At 40.1% G+C, this 26,917-nt stretch overlaps 1 long non-coding RNA gene and 1 pseudogene across 1 annotated transcript in view; both read left to right on the top strand.

Moving 5' to 3' along the window:
- Positions 1–1,700: 1,700 nt before the first annotated feature.
- LOC130708140 (uncharacterized) overlaps positions 1,701–26,917 on the top strand; it is a 50,046-nt gene continuing 24,829 nt past the window's right edge. Inside the window, exons 1-2 of the long non-coding RNA XR_009008207.1 lie at positions 1,701–2,025; positions 3,062–3,145. This is a non-coding gene — a long non-coding RNA (uncharacterized LOC130708140). The remainder of the gene's footprint in view (positions 2,026–3,061; positions 3,146–26,917) is intronic.
- On the top strand, positions 20,040–20,480 carry LOC130708139 (60S ribosomal protein L26-like; annotated as a pseudogene).

The following is a 26,917-nucleotide window of genomic DNA, read 5'->3' as shown; positions in this document are numbered from 1 at the left end:
TCAATCTCGTTAAATGAAGGAAATTATGGTGAGATTTAACAACAAAGTTAAAACATGTTAATCTCATTTACTAACACCTTTCAAAAGTTCCATCTTCGCGTGAGTTAAATAAGGATAGGCTTTTTTTTTTTAATCTGATGAATTCTGACAACCTAAAACGATGATCCTCAAACTCAGAATTGTCTACTCACATGATTACTAAAATGCAGATTCTTAGGCACCCAGTCTGCCCCTGAGATTCAGAGTCATGGGTTTTTTGGTTTATTTGCTTTTTTTCTTTTTAACAACTATCCTAGGGGATTTTAATTAAGTGGTGTAAACTTTTTAAAGAAATATAATTCAGTAAAATTCAACCCTTATGTATTGGATTGGGCTCACAATTCTTTCATGAGTCAAGTTGGGGGTATGTAATTATTAACCATATCTTCTTAATCAATAGGAAAGTGACTTTTTAAAAATAGACTTTTTTTTTTTAGCAGTTCTAGCTTTACAGAAAAATTGAGGGTAAAATGTCCCTATATCCCAGTTTCCTCTATTATTAACATGTTGCATTCACGTGGTACATTTGTTACAACTGATGAGCCAGTACTGGAAAGTGACTTTGAAATGACATGTCCAAGGCCGCAAGTGTCTGGGCTTCTGCTGGGAACCAAGCCACACCCACACCCTCACTTGAGCAAGCTGCCTGGTACTTTCCCTTGAAAGATGTTCTATACAGATTAACACCATAATGACTGTAATTGTTCTGTGCCAGTATCTGAACACAGGTGGCAGCAGGACTCATTCCACTAAGCACTTTGGTTGGTGCCTGGGATGGTTGGTATTTATCCTGGCTCCATCTGATATTTCCAGATTTGTATGATGATTAGATTTAAAGATCTATGTGATTAATCCACTTGTGATTATGTAAAAACATCAGACAACATTTGCAGGATACCTGTTCTGCTGTATGATGTAATCGGTGTAATTAGGAAGGGTTTTATATCTACAATTCAAACTTTCATATCCACTTGTTCGGAAAGAAGATACACTTCTTAGAATAGCATCTTCAAATACAAATATGTTTGGAAAAGGTTTCGATGTATCGCTGCAGTTACCGCAGAGATGAGCAAGAGGTAAACTGCTAACATGTAACAGAGGAGATTTGACGTTCCTTTAAATAGAACTAAATTAGCATAGATACTGCATTAGCAGGAATCTTATTAATTTTGTCACTACTATTTTTAAATAAAGTGCGTTTAAAATTTAGTTGCCTAAGAAATCTGTGATGTGAGCATATCATCTTGACTCCCGACATTGTGATCGAGGAAGAGGCTGATGAGAGGAATCGTTGATGAAAGCCGGGCGGTTGCTCAGCGGACGAGAGGGCGCCTTCTCGCTGGCTGGGGGCTTCTGGCCCTCACCTGCCAAAGTGTGAGAATCTTTTACTGGTTTATCTAACACATGAGTACTAGTCCCTGTCGTGTGCCAAGCGCCCTGGCCGGGCGGCGGACTGGCGCTGCGGCCAAACTGAGAACAAACGCAGAATAGGAACCCCGCGGCGCCCCAAAGCGCATGACACCCCGGAATCCCCCCGCCCTCCGGCTGCCCCTCAGAGGGGCGTGGCCGAACGCGCGGGCGGGGGCGGGGCCTGTCGCCCGGGAAACCAGGGGCAGAGCCTCTCTGTTCTTCTAGGCCCTAGTTTCGGTTTAACTGTTGCAGGTGGACGCCCTGGGCCGTTGCTGCCCCCGGACGCCAGTGGGGGAAGAAGGGTCTCCGAGGCTCAAGTGCACCGAGGCCCCAGCCACCCTTTGCGACGTCGCCGCAGGCTTCGGGAACAATAGATGTGGTTTGGGTTGGTTTCGCCCAGACCTGGTGGTGCCTCGGTTAGGGTGGCCAACAGGCCCGGCCCTAATCTACGTCTCGAAGTCTGCGTGCCCCTCGGCTGGAGAAGCAGAAGCGCGGACGCCGGAAAGAGCCGCTGCTGGCCGTGGGGAAGAAAGTTCCCTCCTCACCCTCGGCCTCGGCCTGCGCCGCCCAAGTAGGGTAGGTGGCTACAAACCACGCCACAGCTCAAACTCCCATACTAGTGGTAGCTTCTGGAGGGCACTCATCGTCACCACCTGTTTCTGGCTTGGAGCGTTGGAAAGTTGACTATGACGTAGCTTTGAAGGGATTCCTGCTCAGGCCCGCAGGTCACCTTTTTAGATGTCAGTCTGTTGTTGCCCAACTAGGGTCCACAGAAGCTTGACCTTATGAACATCCGGCATGTGAGTGACACTGATTAATCAGTGGTTTAATCAACGAAGGCACGTGTATTACCTACCTACTTTATCCCTTCACTACCTCTTCCCAAGGGGTTCTCACGGGCTCAAAAACTCTTCCACAGGGAGATCAGCTCCGTGCTTTGTGACCACCTAGAGGTGGGATAAGGAAGGTAGGTGGGAGGGAGACGCAAGAGGGAGGGGATATGGGGATATACGTATGCATATAGCCGATTCCCTTTGTTTTACAGCAAAAACTAACACAACACTGTAAAGCAATTATATGCCAATGAAGATGTTAAAAAAAAACACAAAAAACTTCCCCAGTGAATTCCAGTAGATAATGATTTTGGAGTCTCTTTTAAGGTCCAGTTCCTCAAGGACAGTCCAGGGAATCTCACCACTTCCCTGCTTCCTCCAAAGACATAAGCCTCAACCAGGACCAGCTTCGTAAAGGGTCAACCTGTGCAGTCACAGGGCTCCAGGCTCAGAAGGACACCGTGATGAGAGGGCCCTGTGCTTGCTTTAATGCTCTGTAGTCGAAATCTTAGAATTCTTCATTTTTGAACAAAGGGCCCCCTATTTTCATTTTTCACTGGGCCCAGCCAAATATGCACCAACTCTCTTCTTTTCCCAAAGGCTTTCTTTGGTGACATTCAGTTATACAAAAATATAATTACAAGGGTTCTCTAGACCTCTCAGTAGCTACTAAGACATCCAGAGACAGAGGAGGGATGATTATACTGACTAAACTGAGAGTTGTTGAAATATTGAGACCTTTGTGATCTAGTGCTCACCCCCCACTCCTCATATTTTAGGGTCTTTGAAGAATGTGCAAAATGTGGAAATGCCACACCTCTGCGGGCAACAACGTTTGGCTCCTTGCCTAAGGAGAGAAACAGGTAAGGAATCAGCTAATCGTGTATCAACGGGTGGGTGCTCTGGGACTGTTTTTACAGGTGCCCTGGAAGGGCTGGTGCAGGTGGGTGTGGGGGAATGCAGAGAGCAGAGGCTGCATTGTTTGACATGTTCAGAGGAAGTAAGAGTCTTGGAAAAGGAGATTCTAAAGCTGGGCCATCCAATTCTGTAGCCGCAAACTACAGGTGGCTCCTGAGCACTTGAAGTGTGGCTGTCTGAAATACGATGTGCTCTAAATGTGCAAAGAACTCCAGATTTCAAAGTCTCACTTTTTATAGTAAAATATTCTATTTTTTAAAATAAATTGCATGTTGAAATGATATTTTGGATATATTAAGCATTAACATGAATTGCACTTGTTCATTTTTACTTCTTAACGTGACTAGTGGAGAATTTTATATGTGTGCTCACGTTACGTTTCTTTTGGAGAGCTCTCTTCTAAAGGTTTTGGCGTATTGGAAACTGTTTACTTTAAAAGTTCAGAAAATGCTGCCTCTCCTCAAGAAACTCACATTTCCCTTCATCCCCCAGAAAGTACCCCAACCTGCCACTGCCCTGTCACCCACATCACCTGCAACCTTACTAACCCAGTAGCCTCGAACTAAAGGCCTCAGCATTTAAAAAACTACAGCCTAACCATAAGTAATCTAGAATTTCAGAATTATAGTCACTTTTACAGAAAAGAAAGGGTCAAACTTCTGTCAGCTGTTGCCACTAGAATCAATTCAGGTGCTTGAAGAGCTATGTCTGCTACTTTGGCTCTTTAACTGTTCAGATTGGCAGAAGCAAATTATTGAAAACCTGTGGAGAAGGGAAGGAAGAAGTAAGAGGGGGAAGGTAGTCACCTCCCCAACCTTCATTCCAAGTCATTATGTTGTTACAAATTACGGGATTACAGCAGCCTTGGCCTGACTTCTATTTATCTATCTATCTATCTATCTATCTATTTATTTATTTATGGCTGTGTTGGGTCTTCGCCTCTGTGCGAGGGCCCTCCCCAGCCGCGGCAAGCGGGGGCCACTCCTCACCGTGGTGTGCGGGCCTCTCACTATCGCGGCCCCTCCTGCCGCGGAGCACAGGCTCCAGACACGCAGGCTCAGCAATCGTGGCCCACGGGCCCAGCCGCTCCGCGGCATGCGGGATCCTCCCAGACCAGGGCCCGAACCCGTGTCCCCCGTACCGGCAGGCAGACTCCCAACCACCGCGCCACCAGGGAAGCCCCTGACTTCTTTTTGTCTGTCATACCACCTTAAAAAGCAGCTAGCTCTGGTGAAGAAATTGCCTGGTGCTCTGGTCTGAAGTATAGATAAGAATGGAAGGTTATCTGTAAATTTAAGCTCTCACTTGAGCAACTCCCTTTAGTTAGGAAATGTACAATGGGTGGACTCCAGTATCTTAATCTCCAGTGTTTTGAATGGCTCTTAAAAGCAGTGTGGTGAGTGAAGATGTTAGCTCTAAACCAACCTGTATTAGATGCTGGCCTTAACCCAGTCTTCCTAGAGCCTCTCGTTCACTGGAAAGTAGCTCCAAATGTGTACGTAAGAGAGCTGAGGCCCAGGCCTCAGCTCAGATTGAGATTCTCAGTATCACTGGATTGCCTCAAACTTCTGTGAAAGGGGTCTGCCCAACAGCCGTGGTGGTAGCAGAGCATTTGCTGACATTCTCCCATCCTTTGGTGTGCCTTCCATGGCATGGTTCAGTTTGTTTTCATATTGCCCACATTTTCCAGAGTGATTCAGTTTTAGGTTTGTGTCTTCCACTGAATGATTTGGCTTCATTTGTGAGGTACTTGACCCAAGAGTTGGCTTTGCCCACCCACTGCTTACCCCTTCAACTATGAGCCTTACTCTCAGCTGTCCTCTTGAAGTACTTTGCCTCATGAGCTACACTATCTGACCAAAGCCCAGAACCTGGATCTCCACAACCTTAGACACCTGTGGATGACTGAAATGAGACTCTGTCCCATCAGTGCAGGAGGACCTACCATCACATGGACATGTCTAGACAAGAGATGAAGCTTTAAGCAGAAAAAGCCTTGGCAAATTGAGTTGGTGAGAATCTAGCTCAAAATACTGCCTGAGCTTCTGAGGCTTCCATGATCTCACCCAACTTGCAAAGGCCAAACTTCTGTGCATCTTTCAACCATGATCAAGTCAGCACTCCAAGATAGGATTGAGGTGTCTGCATCAAAGAATGTGAAATATTTGGGAATCCCTGGAAGTGATGCCTTGGAGAGAATAACTTGGAATTCTGGACTTTTTACAATTTCCAGGAGGTTGAAGCCCGAGTGTTGCCCCTGGTACCAAGTAAGATATCTATCAAATAGATATGTACTAAGAAGAGCTTAGTCTTGTCCTGATCTTTGACTTTTGGCAGTGAAGTTATCTTGGCTTATAGTTTTCTTTGTTAGAAAATTTTAACTACAAATTCAATGTTTTCAATAGATATAGGACTATTTAGGTTATGTGCTTAAGTGAGCCTTGGTAGCTTCTGCCTTGAAAGGAATTTGTTTCATCCAAGTTTTTGACTTTGGCATGAGCATGCATTGTTGATGATGTCGTCTTATTCTTTTATTTTTTTGATCTGTCTTAAAAAGTCAATTTTTCCTTCATATCTGAAAGACATTTTCCCTGGGCATGGTATTCTGGGTTAACAGTATTTTTCCTTCAGTGTTTTAAATATGTCACTCCATTGTATTCTGGGTTGCATGGTCTCTAAGTCCCCCCCACTGTAATTCTTAATTTTGTTCCTGTGTATCGTATCTTTTTTCTGTGGCCACTTTCAATATATTTTTTTTAACTTTGGTTTTCCAGCAGTTTGAGTATGATGTGTCAGGGTGTGTATTTTTTAATATTTATCATGCTTGAAAATATTTGGGTTTCTTGGATCTGTGGTTTGGTGTATATTGTTGTTTTTTTTGAAGATTCAGCCATTCTTTCTTCAAATATTACTTCTGCTATTCTCTCTCTTCTTCTGGAATTCCAAATCTCTGCTGAAATTTCCTATCTGTTCAGCCATGTTTCCCACTAGAACCTTTAGTATATGTGATTATTAATGTGTTAAAGTTATTTTAAATTTCCTCTCTCATAGTTCCAACACTTAAGTTCTCTCTGAATCTGGTTCTGTTAATTGCTTTCTCTCTTGCCCTTGGGTTTTGGGGGGTTTTTTCCTCCTTTTTATACGTCTCATATACCAGGCATCTTCTGTAGAAGAGTAGAGATTATGGTAAAGAGAACGTATGCCTCAAAATAAGCATGTTTCTTCTGCTAGGTCAGTAATGTGGTGTGTTGAATCAATCTAACCAGTAGTTAAGGTGGGTTTGGTTTTTATTGTTCCACCTTCAGTACATGACTAGTTTTGATTTCCTCTAGTGTTACCTTATGCTTAGGGTATGGGCTGCAGAGTTAGAGGGATTTCTCCATGTTCCTGTTTCACTCGCAGCTTCCAGCCTTTCCTCTGAATCTGCATCTCGAAGAGATCTCTCTCCATGCTTTTGCCTTTCCTCTTGCTTGTTACCTGTTGCTTGCTAGCTTGGAAGTGGGGGCCAGAGGACTCTTAGTTATTCTGGCCCAGCCTCTCTTAGGCAAGCCTTGTATTCTTAGGCCTTGAGAGTGGGGCTTTCTCAGACTTTCAGTCTCCCTGTGACAGACAAAATTTCTGCCTTGCATCTTTGGTGAGTCTTGAGAAGATGAGAGTCTCCTGACCCTCTTGCAGTGTAGGAGCCCTCTAACTGTAATGGCATGGGATCCTGGGCCAAGACGTTTCCTTCCCCTCCTTACCCAGAAGTAGGAGTTGTTTGTTTGTCCTCCCCTACTCCTACCCTTACTCAGTATCAAAGGTCCCTGGAGGCAATAGGGCTTGCTGTCCCTACCCCAGTGGCTATTATTTATAGGTAAGGAAGGGTCTGGGCAGGACTTTTACCTTTCTACAGTGGGAGCTTTCTGCCCGCCAACAGGCCTTCACCGCCAAGAGAGACTCTGGTCTCTTGCTTTGTCTTAAATCTTTCTCATCAGTACCCAGTAGAGACCATGGAGAAGAGACTGAAATTGGGAGCAAACTCACTTTTTGTCTGAGGCTCCCAGGGGTTCTATACTCTCATGCTAGTCCACACTTGGCCTTTAGCAATTTATTAACAGTTTTAGCTGACTTCTTGGCACCTTGTGTTGTACTTGATGTCTCTTCTTTTGTGCCTACAGCCTATCTGTCCGTGGTGGGGCCAATCTTTCCCTGAATTTCAGGCTACTTGATTAGTCTGCAACCCTAGCTAGGGTGACCAACCATCCCAGATTGCCTGGGACTGAGAAGTTTCCCAGGACAGGAGACTTTCAGTACTAAACCCGGGAAAGTCCACTTGGTCACCCTAACGTCAGATCTCTGATAGGTTTAAGAAAAGTTATTTTGTAATATTTCTAGTTGTTAAGGTGAGACCGATGCTCCTTCTAGATTTCTGCATCTTCGGTAGAAGCCAAATTACTGAAATATTTATGCGTATTGAATCTGAACAAAAGTGGTTCTTGAGGTAGTAAGAAGCCATATGGGGAAACATCTGTTTCTTACTAAGGCAGAGGGGTTCTTGTGAAATCTTCCCTAAAATAGAGAAAAAGAAAAATAAGTTTAGTCTCTGCCATTCTTTTGTTTGCCAGGAGCAGATTTATCTGATTACTTAAATGAACTCTAGTTGAAGAGGTAGATTCACATCCGTTCTTTCCACAAACTCTATTCATCATTTAGCTAGCACCATATTTGGACTTTACTCCCCTTCAGGCAAGCATCTCCTATAGATTTTTGAGTGAAACTTAAAAAAAATACTTTATGGTCTTTTGTTGATGAGGAAAAAGGCTGAGTATAACAATAAGCTTTCTACAAGAAGAATATTGACATCTCTGGGTAAACATGTATGTGTGCATGCACATGTGTGTGGAACTTTGCTATCAAATGTCTGGGGACATATTTGATTTACATTGCTATGGGTGGTAATCTGGGTTTGGCGTTTTTGTTTCAGATAGCATGGGAGCCAGGAGTGTTTATGATCCCTACAGCCAGCATTAATGGTTATATGGTACACAGCTTCAAGGCAATGCTCTGTATTTTGTGTAATAAGGAAGGCTCTATCATTTTCTCAGTTAATCTTTGGAGTATCCTTGAGCATCCAGGAGAAATACTTATGGACTCTTGATGAGCTTGTAAGCTCTGTATGTGATATCTTCCTATTAAATGGTCAAGATAGTTAGATTAGTATAGTAAAAACACAAATCATAAGACTAGGAACATATATAATCTCAACAACTATGTGGTTTATATGGCTATAGATATAATTATTATTATAATAGTAATAGCTAAGACTTGCATAATGTTTATTATATGTCAGGCATTATTCTGAGAGTTTTACATTCATTAACGTATTGAATCCTCACACAGAAAAAATTCATAATGATAACTTCATAATTATGATGCCAGCTATTACTACCCACATATTACAGATTAGTAAAATGAGAAACAAAAGGGTTTAATAGTGTGTTCAAGATCACACTGATAGCAAGTGGTGGCATTGGGACTTGAGCCCATGCAGTCTGTTTCCAGGGTTCTTTTAACCACTATGACAGTGATCAAAGACACATAAAAACAAACAAGGAAACAAACAAATAAATAAAAGAACCATAAAATAAACCAAACTGAAGAAAAACAAACACAAATACAGAGAACAGAGTAGTGTTTACAAGAAAGGGGAAGGGGGAAAGGGTGAAATGGGTAAAAGGGGTCAACTGTATGGTGGCAAATGGAAACTGAACTTTTGATGGTGAGCAAGCTGTAGTATATACAGAAGTTGACATGTAATTTTGTACATATGAAACCTGTATTATAAACCAATGTTACCTCAATCATTTTTTAAATTATTTTTTAAAAAGACACAGAAGAGGTAAATATTTCAACCTGCAGGAGAGTGTATGGGGGTGGGAGTTGTGTATAAGTGAAAAAAGCCTTTTAAATAACATTTTGATTTTAGGTTACGTACCAAACAAAGATGCGCAGAAAACTAAAAGAGGACATGCTAAGTAAGGAAAAGGATTCAGCAAATTTTACAGTGGTGCCTTGAACTTACTACAAGTCAGTGGAATATGAGTTACACAGACCAGTGTGATCAAATATTTGGTGGAAACTTCTTGTTTTGCAGATAACCTGGTAATGGTGGAAAGTGGAAAAAACAACTTGCAGGGAGATTGCTACTTCTGTGTCAAGTATTTTCTGTATAAAATACTTGAATACTTTCAGTTTCAAAATTGAAGATTACTCGGAAGCTACTTGCCATATAGAAAAAAATTGAGGCTGAAAAATTTTATCAGTACCATTTATGATAAAGTGAGAATAAAACAAATGAATGGATGTATAAAGAACTTTGGTTTGAAAGTGACAAGGACATCATCAACTCACAAGAAACACAGTAAGATTCACAAATGACTAGAAAATCCTGCAATCTTCCAAACCAGTTCTGGTAGTCCAGAGGGCACATAGTAGGACAGTCAACAGGTATATCCACAGCTTTTGATGAGTCTGTAGCAGGGACTCTGACTTTCTTGCAAGAGTAGGATGCTTTGAGGACTTATGATTGGTTTTCAACCAAGTGATTATTATAACAAAGAATAGTTTAAAACTATGGATGGGATGAAGTCTTAACCTAGCCTGACAGTAATCACTGATATCCTCTTTATACCTACGGGGTGAGCTAGATGACGTTATATAGCTCTTAAGTGGCACTCATTTATATATGAACCTGATATTCTCACAAAGGCAAAATGATTGTATTTGCATCTTTTCCTCTTTGAAGTAGGAAGTTCCCCCTTTCTTTTCACTTAGGGAAAAAAGCAGTAATTTCTTATATTGTACACTTTTTCTTGTTAAAAGTTTGATAGTTGTTTTTTTAGTTTTGTAGGAATTTAATTTTGTGAGCTAATTACACTAGGAACTAAAGTTGAGGAATTTACGTCTCACAACTTTATTAACTTTTTACACTTTCTACTTTAGAAATTGATTTTAAATGAGGGTGGCAGGATGATGGTGGGTAAGATTAGTGCATTGGCATTTGACATATATGACTGAATGGAAGAAGGACAGTCAGTGATCTCACTGTGCATTCAACTATAAACATATAATTTAATGATTACACCGTGTAATCACCACTGACATCAAGAAATAGAAAGTTGCCGGCATTCCAGGAAATTTCTGCATGTTGCTTCCAAACCTATTCCTGTGTAATAATTCCTTTTTTCTATACCAGTGGTTCTCATAGTATGGTCTGGCATCAGCATCATCTGGGAATTTGTTAGAAATGCAAATTCTTGGGCCCTTCCCCAGACCTAATACACTTATACATTTTTTTGTAGGATGCATATTTATATGATTAAAGTATAAAGCATTGATTCTCAAACTTCAGCATATATCAGAAAAACCTGGGTGGTCTATTAAGACACAGATCCTGAGCCCTACATCTAGAGTTTCTGATGATCTCTTTCTGTTGTCTGCTTGATTCACTAATTTTAATTTTCCTATATCCTGGGTATATTTGACTCTGTGCTAGTCATTGCACTTGAAAGGTTATTTTGTAGGAATAATTGTGAGGCCTATAATGAAAATACTTTGCTCCAAAGACTATTTGCATTTACTTCTGCCAGGCACCCACGGGCACTACCAGTCTGGGACCACCTGTTCAAAGTTTGCTATTTCCTAGAATACTCAAGGGATTGTTATTCTGTTTTAATTCTCCTCAGGTTATTCCAATTCTGTTCACCTTCACTCTGAGATCCTGAAACCCAGATTGTTGTAGGGGAAGGTCTCCTGTCAGACTCCCCAACTTGCATGGACCCAGAGTTTTGTTTTCTGTCCCTTTCTGCACCCTGAAAGGCCATCAGAATGGAGTTTCTGATTTTCTGGGATTAGCTTCAGGTGTGTCTACTTCTCTGGATTCTTGACTTCTCTTTACTTTTTGCTGATAATTCCTTACTATTTTATAATCTCTTTGATGCTTTTAAAAAGATTATTTTAAATATATTTTATCCAGTTTTTTAGTTGTTTTCAGCTGTAGACCTGATGTGAACAACCTAAACGACCATTAGCAGAAACGGGAAATCTGCAAAATACATTATTAATGCACAGCAGGTTTTCAAAATACTGTGGCTTTTCAAAACATTAAAAATACATGGATGTTGCTATCCTTAAAAAAAAACACCTTCTGTTTTTAGCTTATACCTTTATCCAGACATGGGACACACAAGATGATTTTGATACAAAAACTCGTCTTGTGAAAAGATTCCCAGGGTTGCATACTTATGACATTTAATCACTCCGAAATGCTCTGATTTTTACTAGTGGGTTCCAAGGAATGCTTCCCACAATTTCAGAAAGCCTCACAAAATGCAGAGATGTACCTAGGACAGGATCCATTTCACAGTTTGTGGCACTTTCTATGAGGTTTAGTTTTTCCATAGCTTTCACAAGTCTGGAGACATGAAATTTAGGAAGCATAAATGGTTTACACTCTTATCCCTATTAAGGTTTCTGTCTGGGATAGCACATGGAGTGCCCCAAACTTTATTTACTGTCAAGTTCTAAGCATTTGATGGATATTTTAACCACCTCTCTCCCCCGCCCCCGAAGTATATCACATCCCCTTTTTTCCCTCTGTCAGGTTGATCCCTTGAGGTAGGCAAGATTCTCAAAGAGGAAATGCCCCTTCCCAGCTTGTTCCTGACAAGGCAGAACACATTGTTTCTGGGTAAGGATGAGTCTGTTATATTTATCTTCAGGTGTCTTGTGAAGGGGATTGGAAACAGAAATACACTAATCCTGCACTTGACCATTCGGAAGGTAAACTGGTAGGCATTTTAGAGGTCAGAGGTTGTTAGGATGTGGTGAGATGCTTCATCTTGAGTACTCTAATTAGTGCTTAACAATTGGGATTTATAACAATCCCTGTAGGCTAGGCTTGGGGTAGGAATGAACACACTCTGACAGCTATTTCTAGAGAATTTTAAGGACGTTTGACAGTCACTTGATGACGTCAGGATTCCCTGAAAGGGGGAAGGGTTGGTTGTGGTAAGAGCCCATGACCCCCGGAAGCTTGTGGGTCAGGATTTAACCCTGGTGGTAGCAAGAATTAGCTTATCTCAGATGAAGGCTATAACTCAGCTAGTGAGAGCGGAGTATGCCTTAAGGTAGTACAACAGGTGCTGCTCCCAGTGCCTTTCTTTTCTCTCCCCGAGATGTGCCCTGAATCTGTGGGTTTATGGGACTAATGCAGGATGGGAGTCCCGCCAGATTAGAGGGGCACTGAGTCTCCTCAGTCTGTTTTTTTTTTTTATCAGTTTAGAGGGTGATGTCATTGATAGGTAAACCAGTAAATCTAAACTCTAGCTATCTTGTCCCTGGACCTAAAGCTCATGTTTTGAATACAGACCTTCAAACTGAAACACAGAATGTAGGAACTCTCCAGTTCAGAGCTACAAATAACAAGGGGCCTTCCATAGGGCCTTTGCAGCCACGGACTTTTGAAATTACAAGTCATGACCCACCACAGTCCACCCCTTAGTTGACAACTTTTGTCTAGACCAGTATGATGACTCCAGACCAACATGATGCCATCATTATTTTCATATATCTCATCACTTAAAAATAGAAATATTTAGTTCACAAATAATAAACTTCCTTAATATAAATTCCCACTTTATCACAAAGTATGGAAAACCAGGACCACATGAAATTCACTCAGCTTAGCCACTTCCTTATGGATATATCTTATTGAATCCCATGTGTTTTGGGAATTGTCTGGGATATAGGTATTTTTCCTTTTTAATAGCACATAGTCCTCCTTCCTAGCTAGAATATAATATTAAGGACATGTGGTTTTAGACCACTGTATATCTTATGACTACCATTTCTTCAGCATTACTGTTGCATATATATATAGTAGCTGTATCACAGATCTCTGAGTTACTTTGTCAATCTAAACTGTGGAAATTATAAATTCTGTCCCGATCCCAATAAGGATTTTAGGGAGCCATTTAGTGGCTCCCAGTGCTGGCCTAGTTAGTCCCAAATAGCAGCACCTACTGTATTTTTCATGCAGCCATTGAATTGGTCCTCATATCCAATAGGTAGGAGAATTAGGAGTGGATGTACACTTTTTGCCAAAACCCAGAGTCCAATTTTTGGTACTTAATATGGGTGTTATAGGATAAGATCTTTATGAGCATCCTTGATGTTACAAGTACTGGTGCCTATTCCCTTCAGCTCAGACTCAAGAGAAGCATATATAGATAGGATTGGGGACTGTGCTTAGGACGGGTACAGCAGGGTCCAGGAAGTGTCTCAGGGTTTGGGGAATGGGTCATTTCTCTGACAGCTCCAGTTAAATGGCCAGCTACAGTTAACCCTGTTCCAGCTGATAGAGATTTCATAAGTTTAATGTGCTCCCATCCCCACATGTATCTTCTCTTATAACTGCAATAGGGCCTCCATTATCACTTTTAAATTTAGCCTTTGCATAAACTATCCAGGTTCTGAAATTTGCCTGGTTTTTTACTTGGTACCACAATTTCGCATCCTTCAATTGTTCTGGAATGAAGTATGTATCTTCACAGTTGAGATCTGTATTATTCTATATATGCAGCCTCTAGACTAATTAGATAACTTGGCATATGGCCAAATATATGCAATTTAGTCTTTTCTTGAGAAAACCCAATTATTACGGGTGTTCTGAATTACCTGAAATGTCTAGTGTGATCATTTCTTCAAGATAGAACTGCTGTTATAACCAGTGCTGTTGTATTATACTAGAATGAGGACCTCTAGCTTATTAGCTATAACCTTATTTATACTGGTATTATAGCCAGACCTTCTAGAATTTATCTTCACTATCTTCAATGCGGGTACCAGATATCTCTTTGAATTTCTTTCCAAGTGTCCAGGCAGTTAGCTCCAGCTAACAGCTGTATGTTGTTGGCATTGAAATTTTGGGCAACACTGGGTAAGAGCTCCTAGCCCAAGAGTCCCTGGAGAGCCCTGTACTCATTCACTTTACTGGGAACTAATACCTGGAATAGTACAATAAATCAATAAATATTTTTGTCCTACTGCACATCTTTGTCTTACTACAGTGAAGTCTTCATTGAGAAGACTTTCAAATGAGAGTGATTTCAAGAACCCTAGCCAGTAAAACCCAGTGTTCTCAGAGGGAGGGGATGGTCCTCTCATTGGGTTTGGTGGCAGCCCAGTCGATTTCTTCCCTTGCATCCTTCCAAGCTTTTTCTGAGTAGAAATGGTAGAAATTGTTATAGAAGAAATGGTAAAATCATCCAAAGAGTAGATCCAAGTCAGCTAGATGCTTTCTATAGCTGTCCAAAGTCATCATTTGGTCAGCCTAGGGTGAACTTGATAGGTAGCTAAAGGTTCTTTTTTTATATGGGGAGAAGAAGAGAGAATGGGGCAGAGATAGTAGTTATGTCTTTCCTTTCTTTATTGCCCATTCAGTGTTTCCAGACCTGTCCGTTGTTATGTCTGTTAGCCTATAGACTCCTGCAGAGATCCCTGTGGCTTGGTTTCCATGGAACATTTGTGTCTCAACCACACCCCACTCTGTACCCCACGCTATGTACCTACTAGTCTGTTACCTGTACATAAAGCCTCCTGTTCCCAAGTGTTCCCAATGAGGAAAGTGTCCTAGTCTGAGGACATTGGCCTCCCCACTAGGGCATTTGTTTCAGGACTGTCTGAAGTTTGGGTATTAGGGTTGAAGAGCAGACAGTAAGGTTGGCAATCGCTATTAGTTTTCTTGGTATTTCCTTACCATAACATTTATGGATTGCCCATCAATTTGGGCTTTTTGTACCTTATCTTTTAGTAGCCAGACCGGTAGGTCTTTCTACTGAGAACTTCTTTACATTTCCCCCCATTTTGCTTTGGTTATTTTGGGAACTGAAATTCCCAGAAGTCTCCTTAAGCCATCTTTTCCAAAACTGTGTATAAGAGAGACTTAGTTAACTACCTCTTTTTTTATTTTATTTTATTTATTTATTTTTGGCTGTGTTGGGTCTTCGTTTCTGTGTGAGGGCTTTCTCTAGTTGTGGCGAGCGGGGGCCACTCTTCATCGCGGTGCGCGGGCCTCTCACTATCGCGGCCTCTCTTGTTGCAGAGCACAGGCTCCAGAAGCGCAGGCTCAGTAGTTGTGGCTCACGGGCCTAGTTGCTCTGCGGCATGTGGGATCTTCCCAGACCAGGGCTCGAACCCGTGTCCCCTGCATTGGCAGGCAGATTCTCAACCACTGCGCCACCAGGGAAGCCCCTCTTTTTTTTTTTTTTTTTTAAACTACAAATATATCACTTATTTTATTTATTTATTTATTTATTTATTTATTTATTTATTTATTTATTTTTGGCTGTGTTGGGTCTTCATATCTGTGCGAGGGCTTTCTCTAGTTGTGACAAGTAGGGGCCACTCTTCATCGCGGAGCGTGGGCCTCTCACTATCGCGGCCTCTCTTGTTGCGGAGCACAGGCTCCAGACACGCAGGCTCAGTAGTTGTGGCTCACGGGCCTAGTTGCTCCGCAGCACGTGGGCTCTTCTCGGACCAGGGCTCAAACCCGTGTCCCCTGCATTGGCAGGCAGATTCTCAACCAGTGCGCCACCAGGGAAGCCCTTAACTACTTCTTTATTCTTTTCTTCTTCTTTATTAACAGAATCCTGATTTGCATGGAGGTGGCAATGTTCTCAGCTAATAAACTACATTGTCCAGCCTTCACTACTGATAAGGATGACAGTGCGACAGAGTTCTTATCAATGAGGTGTAATTAAAGGTGTGGAAGGGTTTCTAGTAAAGCCCCTTAAAAGGGGATAGCCTCAGGGCATATGCCCTTTTGCCCTAGTTTCTTCCCCTTCTTTCTGCCTGCACCTTAGAGGAGATGGTGGGCATAGAATAGACACCTAGCAACAAGATGACCATGGGAGGAAAGCCAAGAGAATAGCTTGGGTCACATGTGAAAAGGCTGGGTTAACAGGCAGATAGGCCCTATGTGTGAACTCAGACAGACTCCATAATTTTTCCACACTACCACTACCCCTGCCACCTTAGGGTTGGGGAAAAAAATTTCCTGTGTCACAACACATCCATACTGCTCACGTATCTCTAGCACTGTTTACAGTAGGAGTGTGCTGCCATAATTTACTCTCACTACCTGAGACCTAGACTTTTTTTGCATCTAAATCCATTAAAAATAATTATCTGGCCTCTTAACCCTAAGTTCAGAAGTTAACATTTCTTATTAATGGGAGGTCTAAGATCCTCCAGTGGAGTGGTGGCACACAATTTGAAAGAAGTTCAGAAGACAGCAAGTTAGACAATTTTGACAATTAGATTTTTTTTAAATTAATATCCACAGGTACTGGTTTTTAAAATAGTAGTAATATAAATATACCATGAGGTGGTTTTACAACACATTACCAGTTTAAATGTATATGTTCATATTTTAAGTTTTGTGGAAGTGAATTACTTTCTTTTTAGATTCCTATTTATTTTCAACCAGCTATTTCTGTTTTGTATTATTTGTAATAGTGTAACACTGGAACAGATTTAAGATCTCCAAATATAAAGGGTTATTGTGACAACTTATAAAGTTCCAAGAAAATTTGTGTATTAAGAATAGAAGTTACAAAATTGTATCTGTAAATGTCTCAGTTTATAGGAAGGTAATTTCTGTGTGTACATATGTATTCTCTAGAAGGCTTTTATATCAAGCTGTTATTTTCTTTCTAGATAAATGGGATAATAGCTTTTTAGTGTTCTTTTTTCTTTAATTTTTCTTTAATGAGTTAACTTTTTTCATAAGAACAGTTTTTTTAAGATTAAAATAACTTCCTCATGATGGATAGTTAACAAGAGAAACAGAAGAGTGTTGCTGAGAAATGAATAGCAGGAAGAAGTCAGGAACTGCAGGAACCAAGGGGCGCTTACTTTTGTTGCTGAGACACCGTCATAGCTGCTGGATGACTCAGATTACTGCGGCTCAAGAACTGATCCTGAGCTGCTGTGGGATCTGAATGGCAATGAGATGAGCCCTGGCTGTAATGCCAGGGATGCTCTTTCTTGTCTGCTTTTACTTCTTTCTTCCTCATGTTACCTTCCCCCATCCCATGTTAACATGTCTCTGTGATCCTTAAAACCTGTACTTTCATTTATTCAATATAACACTAGAATCCAGGTTATATGCCAAACCCCTAAGTAATGCTGAGGATATACCAGCGAGCCAAACAGACCTTCGTGGAATTACTGTCCACAGGTAGAGATAGATGCTAATCAGATCATACAGATGTATAGATTGGGACAGAATGGGATAAGAACTATGGAAGAAAAGAATTGGCCGCTAGGAAGTAGAGTTAGTGGGCGAGAGGGGAGACCTACATTATATTATGCACTCAGTATGCCAATCAGAACTCGATTTAAGCTAAGAACTGTAGGAGAGGCAAGAGTCAGGTAAGTGGCGATTGTGGTGGGAGGAAGAAGAATTTTAGACAGAGGAAACAGCACGTGTGAATGCCCTGAGCAGCAGTGAGCCTCGTAGGCCTAAGGAAGTGAAAGGATGGTGGCCAGAGCATAGAAAGTAAAGAGAATGACTCGAGATGAGCGTGCAAAGGTAAGTAGAGGCCAAATCACATAGGGCTTTGTAAAGCATGATAGAATTTTATCTTTTTTCCTAAGCAAGAAAGACATTGAAAGATTTTGAACTGAAAAATACATTAATCAGGTTAGGTTTCATACTGGCTGTGGTATGGCAAATGGATTGGAGGAAGACACAAGAATGGGATTAGAAAAAACAGGAGGTAACTGATAAATTGTAAATATCACAGTGGTCCATTAAGAGCCAGTCACAGATTCAGTCATTTATACTGCGACTCTAGTTAAATGAGAGAGTATTCAGAAGCAATTGTAGGTGCTAGCCCAGAATTTGTAAGCTTAGCTAGCTATTACAGTTAGCAGTCTCTGCTTTTGAATTGGCTGCCCATCTTCACTCTTCTCTGTAATGGTCCCCATGTTTGCCATAGATAAACTTTTGAGCAGTGGCCATGTCTGAGTTATAAAGTAAACTTTCTGCTTTGCCCAAAGAATTGAAGCCACAGTTATAAAAAGGATTGAAGAAATAATGAGTGCTTAGTATTGTACCAGGCACTGGCATATGGAGTGAGTAAAAACAGAGTTCCTACCCTCATGGGACTAATTAAATAGACTGGGGAGAATATTAAATCTTGCAGATGTAATTACAGACTGTGAGATGACCATGTCTACTTGGCTTGTCAGCCACTAAACAAAATCTCAAGGTATATTCTTCATGGATCCCAGACCGAGGGCTACCTGGTATGATTGTGCAGTTGGGGTGTTAACACAAAGATGCCTGGCCAAGGAAGTTAGTGGGGACTAAAGCTCTGTCAGAATTTCCCTTGCCAAGCCATGCCCTTGTGCAAGGCTACATCTTTACGAAGGAAGGGTATGTTTTTCTTTGTACTAAGGTGTCAGTAGCATCTTTTCCTCTGATATTAGAAGGGAATTCCCTATTCTCAAAATTGAATGGGAGGCTCTACCTTGTAAATGTGTAGCTGACTTGAGCACAGAAATGTATCTGAGGTGAATGTAAAAGACATGAGTGGGTATAATTGTAGACTTAGAAAAAATGGAAAATAAAACTGGAAAATGAAAAGGCCTAGGACATTGATGTTTTTAGGGCATAAATTTTTGAAAAATAGATCCTACGTCTGCAGGAATTAGAGCAATATTAAAGACCTAACACAAAGTAGACAAAGACAACCCAGTGGTGGGACAGTGGAGGAAAGAGCTGGACTATGCATTACAGGAGTGGTTATACTGGGTTGAATGAATTTGTAGGCATCACGTTGGGAAAAGCTGTGGTGGAGGAAAAAGGGATCCATGTATAAAATTATGTATTTCTGTATCCTGAGCCTAGCTAATTGAACAAATCTTTACTCCCAAATTTTAAAATGTCAGACTTCGTTCTGAAATCATGGACTCTGTTTGTAGAAATGGTCTTGCTTCTGGGAAGAATCTTGTCAGAATAAATCCAGAAACAAAAAGCAGAGAACAAGGAGCCTGGTACCTTGAAGTCATGGCTCTTCCCAACAGTTGTATCATATTGGACAACTGGAGCAGACCTCTCTGAGCCTTAGTATTTCATCTGAAAATTAGAGGCTACTTTCCTTGGTGGGTTATGAATCTTGAAAGGTATTGAGAAAAAAAACTCTGTAAACTATGAGGCAATAAGAAGGTAAGTTTTTCATTAAATGCTGAGTTTCAGTGGCCTGACTCTGCTGCGGGTTTAGTTGGCTGGGTCAGCAGAATCTGTACCTTGGAACAGTCTCTTTCTGAGTGGAGGTCTGGGCTGACTTCTGGCAGCACCAAGGGCTTTGACTACACTCTAGCACTGATAAGTGAAAAAAATTTTAGTCGTACAGATTCAAGACAATAAGTTTCCTAACTCAGGTTATGTTTTGAGCACAGGCCATATGTCTCCTAATGGAATCTGTGGTCAAATAGGATCTTCTCTCCTTTTCATGAGGCCCATAAAATCAAGGTAACTGTCACGCACCAGCACCAATCGTAACAGAAGCATTAGAGAGCTCCGTCCCCCTCGGCTGCTGGTTTGTGGGACATCTGCAGCCTGCACAGGACTGGTCCACTGTTCCTCAGGCTCAGCCCCTCACTTGCCTTCTTTCTCTTGACAGATATTTTGAGCTAGTGAGGATCATAGAAAAGAGTGGGAAGATAAGTAAAAGTATCTATCAGCTTTTTTTTCCTCTTGTGGTCATTGCTAAAACAATAGTAGCCAAAATGAAGTTTAATCCCTGTGTAACTTCTGACTAGAGCAAGAACCCTAAAAATAAAAGGCAATTCAATGTGTCTTCCCACATTTATAGGAAGATTGCCTTCCCCACTTTCTAAGTTGCTGAGACAGAAGTACAATGTTCGATTCATGCCCATCTGAAAGGATGTTGAAGTTCAGTTTGTGTGAGGACACTGGATTGGACACTAGAAGGTCAGCAGATTGGCAAGGTGGTCCAGGTGATAGGAAGATGTGTCATCCACATTGAACATGTGCAGCAGGAGAAAGCTTATGTCCTTGTGGGTATTCACCCCAGCAAAGTGGTTATCACTAGGACAAAACTGAACTAAAACTGCAAAAAGACCCTTGAACATAAAGCCAAATGTCACCCAATAAGGAAGTAAAAGGACAACTGTAAGGAAGAAACAATTGAAGTGATGCAGGAATAAAATAATCTTATCTACAACTTCCATTAAGAAATGCTGAAATTAGTATGTGTATGTATATATATCCATCAACAGATAGATTTGTTTAATGTAATTCATTTATGTACATAAATATAAATATATATTCATGTGTATATATTCATAAACATATGTCTAATATCTTTATGAAGACCCATGGGGAGATTTCCTTATCTCCACATTAAAAATAATTTTGCTTCTCATGAATGACAGATTTGTCTAATTTTTGGAGACCCTGATCTTGTAACGGATCAAGTTCCTCATTTTCATGGCGTGTTCTGATGCCCAGAGCACACATATGACAGAAAAATGGGCAAAAGGTTTTAACAGACCACATATATACACAAGACAGTTATAAAAAATGGCTCTTAAAACATATAAAAAGATATCTAGCCTTACTCAGAGAAATGCAAAGTAATATTACAATGAAATACTATTTCTCATCTATCAGATGAGGGAAAGTTGGATAATATGATACCCCTTGAGCATTTAGCTCTGGTGACCAGAGGGGAGTGTGCTGCAGGGCTCCATAGGATGTCTCCTACATAAGGCCACTTCTCCAAGATCAAGGAAATGTAACTGACCTACCTAATACATAGAAATAAACATAGAGAATTAGGCAAAATGAGGAGATAGAGAAATATGTTTCAAACAAGATAAAACCCTGGAAAAAGAATTAAGTGAAGTAAAGATACCCAATAAGAGTTCAACGTAATGATCATAAAGATAATCACCAAACTTAAGAGAAGAATAGATAGACACAGGATTTTAATAAAGAGTTAGAAAATATAAATAAGAACCAAACACAGCTGAAGAATACAATAACTGAAATTAAAAATACACTAGAGGGACTTCCCTGGTGGCGCAGTGGTTAAGAATCCACCTACCAATGCAGGGGACATGGGTTCGAGCCCTGGTCTGGGAAGATTCCACATGCCTCGGAGCAATTGAGCCCATGAGCCACAAGTACTGAGCCTGCACTCTAGAGCCTGTGCGCCACAACTACTGAACCTGTGTGCCACAACTACTGAAGCCCACGTGCCTAGAGCTCGTGCTCCACAACAAGAGAAGCCACCTCAATGAGAAGCTTGCACACTGCAATGAAGAGTAGCCCCCGCTCACCGCAGCTAGAGAAAGCCTGCACACAGCAACGAAGACCCAATGCAGCCAAAAATAAGTAAATAAATAAATATTAATTTATTTAAATAAATAAATAAATAAAAATACACTAGAAGGAATCAACAATAGATAAAATGATGCAGAGGAATGGATCAGCAAACTGAAAGGCAGAGTAGTGGATATCACCCAAGCTGAACAGAAGAAAGAAAAAATCCAATGAGATATCACATCACATCTGTAAGAAGGGCTATTATCAAAAAGACAAATAAGTGTTGATGAAGATGTGGAGAAAAGAGAACGCTAATGCACTGTTGGTGGGAATGAAAATTGCTGCAGCCACTATGGAAGACAGTATGGAGTTTCCTCAAAAAATTAAAAATAGAATTATCGTATGTTTCAGCAATTTCTGGATATTTATCTGAAGAAAATAAAAATGAAAACTCTAATTTGAAAAGATACATGCACCCCAATGTTCATAGCAACACTATTTACAATAGCCAAAACATGGAAGCTTTTTATTTTATACATAGTAATTTCTACCTCTTAATCCCCTGCCCCTATCTTGCCCCTCCCCCTACTGGTAACCACTAGTTTTTTCTCTGTATCTGTGAGTCTGCTTCTTTTTTGTTTTATTCACTAGGTTATTTTTTAGATTCTACATATGTGATATCATTCAGTATTTGTCTTTCTCTGACATTTCACTTTGCATAATATTATCCATGTCCATCCATGTTGATGCAAATGACAAAATTTCATTCTTTTTTATAGCTGGGTAATACCTATATATATATATATATATATATATATATGTATGTATATATATATATATTATCCATTCATCTGTTGATGAATACTTGGGATGCTTCCACATCTTGACTATTGTATATAATGCTGCTATGAACATTGGGGTGCATGTATCTTTTTGAATTAGTGTTCTTGTTTTTCTGGATATATACCCAGGAGTGGAATTGTTGGGTCATATGGTAGTTGTGTTTTTAGTTTTTTGAGAAACCTCCATACTGTTTTCCACAGTGGCTGCACCAATTTATATTCCCAACAACAGTGTAGGAGGGTTCCCTTTTCTCCACATCCTCTCCAATATTCATTATTTGTGTTCTTTCTGATGATAGCCATTCTGACAGGTGTGAGGTGAATATCTCATTGTGGTTTTGATTTGCGTTTCCCTGATTATTAGTGATGTCGAGCATCTTTTCATGTGCCTATTGGCCATCTGCATTTCCTCTTCAGAAAAAATGTCTGTTCAGTTCTTCTGTCCATTTTTCAATCAGGTTGTTTGTTTTATGTTGAGTTGTATGAGCTATTTATATATTTTGGATATTAACTCCTTATCAGTCATATCATTTGCAAATATTTTCTCACATTCAGTAGGTTGTCTTCAATGGTTTCCGCTGTGCAAAAGCTTTTAAGTTTAATTAGGTCCCATTTGTTCATTTTTGCTTTTAGTTCCTTTGCTTTAGGAGACAAATCCAAAAAAAATATTGCTGCAATTTATGTCAAAGAGTGTCCTGCCTATGTTTTCCTCTAGGATTTTTATGGTTTCTGGTCTCACATTTAGGTCTTTAATCCATTTTGAGTTTATTTTTGTGTATAGTGTTAAGAGAATGTTCTAACTTCATTATTTTACCTGTAGCTATCCAGTTTTCATACCACCACTTATTGAAGAGACTGTGTTTTCTCCATTGTATATTCTTGCCTCCTTTGTTGTAGATTAATTGACCATGAGTGTGTGTGTTTATTTCTGGTCTTTCTATCCTGTTCCATTGATCTATGTGTCCATTTTTGTGACAGTACCATACTGTTTTGATTACTGTAGCTTTGTAGTATAATCTGAAGTCAGGGAGCATGATTCCTACAGCTCTGTTCTTTCTCAAGATTGTTTTGGCTATTCAGGGTCTTTTGTGTTTCCATACAAATTTTAAAATTTTTTGTTCTAGTTCTGTGAAAAATGCCATTGGCATTTTGATAAAAATTGCATTGAATCTATAGATTGCCTTGGGTAGTATGGTCATTTTAACAATATTAATTCTTCCAGTCCAAGAACATGGTATATCTTTCCATCTGTTTGTGTCATCCTCCATTTCTTTCATCAGTGTCTTAGAGTTTTCCAAGTACAGGCCTTTTACCTCCTAAGGTAGATTTATTCCTAGGTATTTTATTCTTTTGACCTGATGGTAAGTGGAATTGTTTCCTTAATTTCTCTTTCTGTTAGTACATAGAAATGAAACAGATTTCTGTATGTTAATTTGGTATCCTGCAACCTTACTGAGTTCATTGATGAGCTCTAGTAGTTTTCTGGTGGTGTCTTTAGGATTTTCCAAGTATAGTATCATGTCACCTGCAAACAGTGGCAGCCTTACCTCCTCCCTTCCAATTTGGGTTCCTTCCTTTTCTATTTCTTGTCCAACCACTGTGGCCAGGATTTCCAATACTATTTTGAATAAAAGTAGCAAGAGTGGGCATCCTTGTCCTGTTCCCAATCCTAGAGGAAATGCTTTCAGCTTTTCACTATTGAGTATGATGTTAGCTGTGGTTTTATTTAACTTTTTACCTTCCAGTGTTCCTTTTCAGTAGTACCTCTGAACTCCTACACAGTGTCTGTGTAATAGGTAGGATCTACTTTCATCTTTACCTCTTCTTGAAACTTCCATTTTTAAATGCATTATTTCTAATTTGTCAAAACATATATTATTATTCCCAACTCAAACTTTAAATCCTAGATCTATAATTAAATATATTAAAAACTCACAGAATTCTGGTCCCAGCTGTGTAATAATGAGCTTGGAAGTTGCCACTTTGTCCCAACAATAAGCAAAAAGTTTAACATACTGAAAAATTAACAACTCCTCTTGGATCTATAAGAGGTGGGTGGACACAGGGCAAATGGTTGCTCCCAGGATTGGACAGACAGATGAATATAGGGAGTCATAGCTTGCCTAAGCAGAAACCTACCACAAGTGGAAAACACCATGGCAACTAGTACAAGAGTAGGAATATATGAACTGTAATTTGACAAATTACTAGAGGCTCATTGTGGATAACTCTGAGAGTTAAAAACACCAGAGATACCTAGTCTTAGGGGAGGGTGGATGGTTAGGGGCGGGCACAATTTTGTGAGTTTACATCTAGGAGCTTGACCAGATTTTCACAATAAATATTGGAGAAAAATCTCCTTACACTTCCCTCAGGAGAAGGGGAAAGAAATCATTTCAAAATATGCCAGAGCACTCTGTTCTTCGTAACAAGGCCTGCTCTCAGAAGAAACTAGTTAACCAGAGCCTAGCCTGCTAGGGTTTTATCAGAGCCTGACTATCTCAGGGGAAGGGAAGTGTACTATTTCAGCCCACTCTAGCCTTCTTGTTCCACCTAAAGGGGGGGAGAAGAGAAACTGAGAAACCTTGCCAAGTTCTCAGTCCAGAGGTATAGGCCCACTAAACAACTGAGACCTAATCATAGGACTATAAATGCTTCCCCTTCCCCTACAGCTTATCACCACATTTCTAAAGGCCTATTTATAGCAGTTCCTTTTAACCAGTATATCACATTCAGCTATTGAGAAAAATTACAAGGTATATTAAAATGCAAAAAACACAATTTAAAGAGACAGAGCAAGCATCAGACCCAGTCATGGCAGGAATGTTGGAATTATCAGCCCAGGGAATTTAAAATAATTATGAATAATATGCTAAGGGCTCTAAAGGATAAAGTAGACAGCATGTAAGAAGAGATGGGCAGGGACTTACCTGGTGGCACAGTGGTTAAGAATCTGTCTGTCAATGCAGGGTACACGGGTTCAAGCCCTGGTCTGGGAAGATCCCACATGCCGCGGAGCAACTAAGCCTCTGCGCCACAACTACTGAGCCAGTGCTCTAGAGCCCGTGAGCCACAACTACTGAGCCCATGCACCTAGAGCCCATGCTCTGCCACAAGAGAAGCCACCACAATGAGAAGTCTGCGCACTGCAACAAAGACCCAACGCAGCCAAAAATAAATAAATTTATTAAAAGAAAACAGAAACAAGTTTGGTAGCTATCTTATAAACACTGTAATTTAGAAGACAATTGTATCATGTTTTTACAAAAAAAAAAAAAGAGATGGGCAATGTAGCAGAGAGATGGAAACTCTAAGAAATAAATGCTAACAATCAAAAACACTGTGACAGAAATGAAGAATGCTTTTGATGGGCTTATTAGTAAACTGGACACAGCTAAGGAAAGAATCTCTGAGCTTGAGCATATATCAAAAGAAAACTCCAAAACTGAAAAGCAAAAAGACAAAAAAAAAAGCTAGAACAGAATATCCAAGGACTGTGGGACAACTATAAAAGCTGTACATGTAATGAGAATATCAGAAGAAGAAAAAGAAAAAACGAACAGAAAAAAATATATGAAATAATAAGGATTGAGAATTTCCCCCAAATTAATGTCAGGCACCAAACCACAGATCCAGGAAGCCTAGGGAATACCACCAAGTAGGATAGATGCAAAAAATACTATACCTAGGCATATCATTTTCAAACTATACAAAATCAAAGATTAAAAAACCCTGAAAGAAGCCGGAGGAAAAAATACTTTTTAAAATTTTGGCCACAGCATGCGGCATGTGGGATCCCTGACCAGGGATCGAACCTGCACCCCCTGCAGTGGAAGCATAGAGTCTTAACCACTGGACTGCCAGGGAAGTCCCAAAAATACTTTATTTATAGAGGAATAAAAATAAGAATTACATTCAACTTCTCAGAAACCATGCAAACAAGAGTATGGAGTGAAATATTTATTGTTGAGAGAAGAAAACCACCACCCTAAAATTCTGTACCTTAGAATTCTGACCCAATGGAATTACTCTTGAAAAGTAAAGGAGAAACAAAGACTTTCTCAAGCAAACAAAAGTTGAGGGAATTTGTTTCCAGTAGATCTGCCTTGTAAGAAATGTTAAAAGAAGTTCTTTAGTGAGAAGGAAAATGTAGGTCAGAAACTTGGATCTATATACAGAAAGGAAGAGCACTGAAGAAGCAGTAAGTGGAGGTAAAAGAAAAACTTTCATTTTTCTTATTCTGAATTGACCTTACAGATAACAGTTTGTTTAAAATAATAATATAGCAACAATGTAGTAAATTATGTATGCTTACAGATATATCATACATAATATATGCACACACATATATGCTTAGTTGTGCTTATATATAAGTGAAATGAATGACAACAATGATACAAACAACCGGAGGGAGGAATTAGGATTATTCTGCTGTTATAAGGTACTGACACTACTGTTAAGTGATATTCAAA

This window comes from Balaenoptera acutorostrata, chromosome 4, assembly GCF_949987535.1.
Source record: "Balaenoptera acutorostrata chromosome 4, mBalAcu1.1, whole genome shotgun sequence".
NCBI lineage: Eukaryota > Metazoa > Chordata > Mammalia > Artiodactyla > Balaenopteridae > Balaenoptera > Balaenoptera acutorostrata.
Note: the sequence above shows the minus strand (reverse complement) of the source record. Positions and strands in the feature narration are given on the sequence as shown.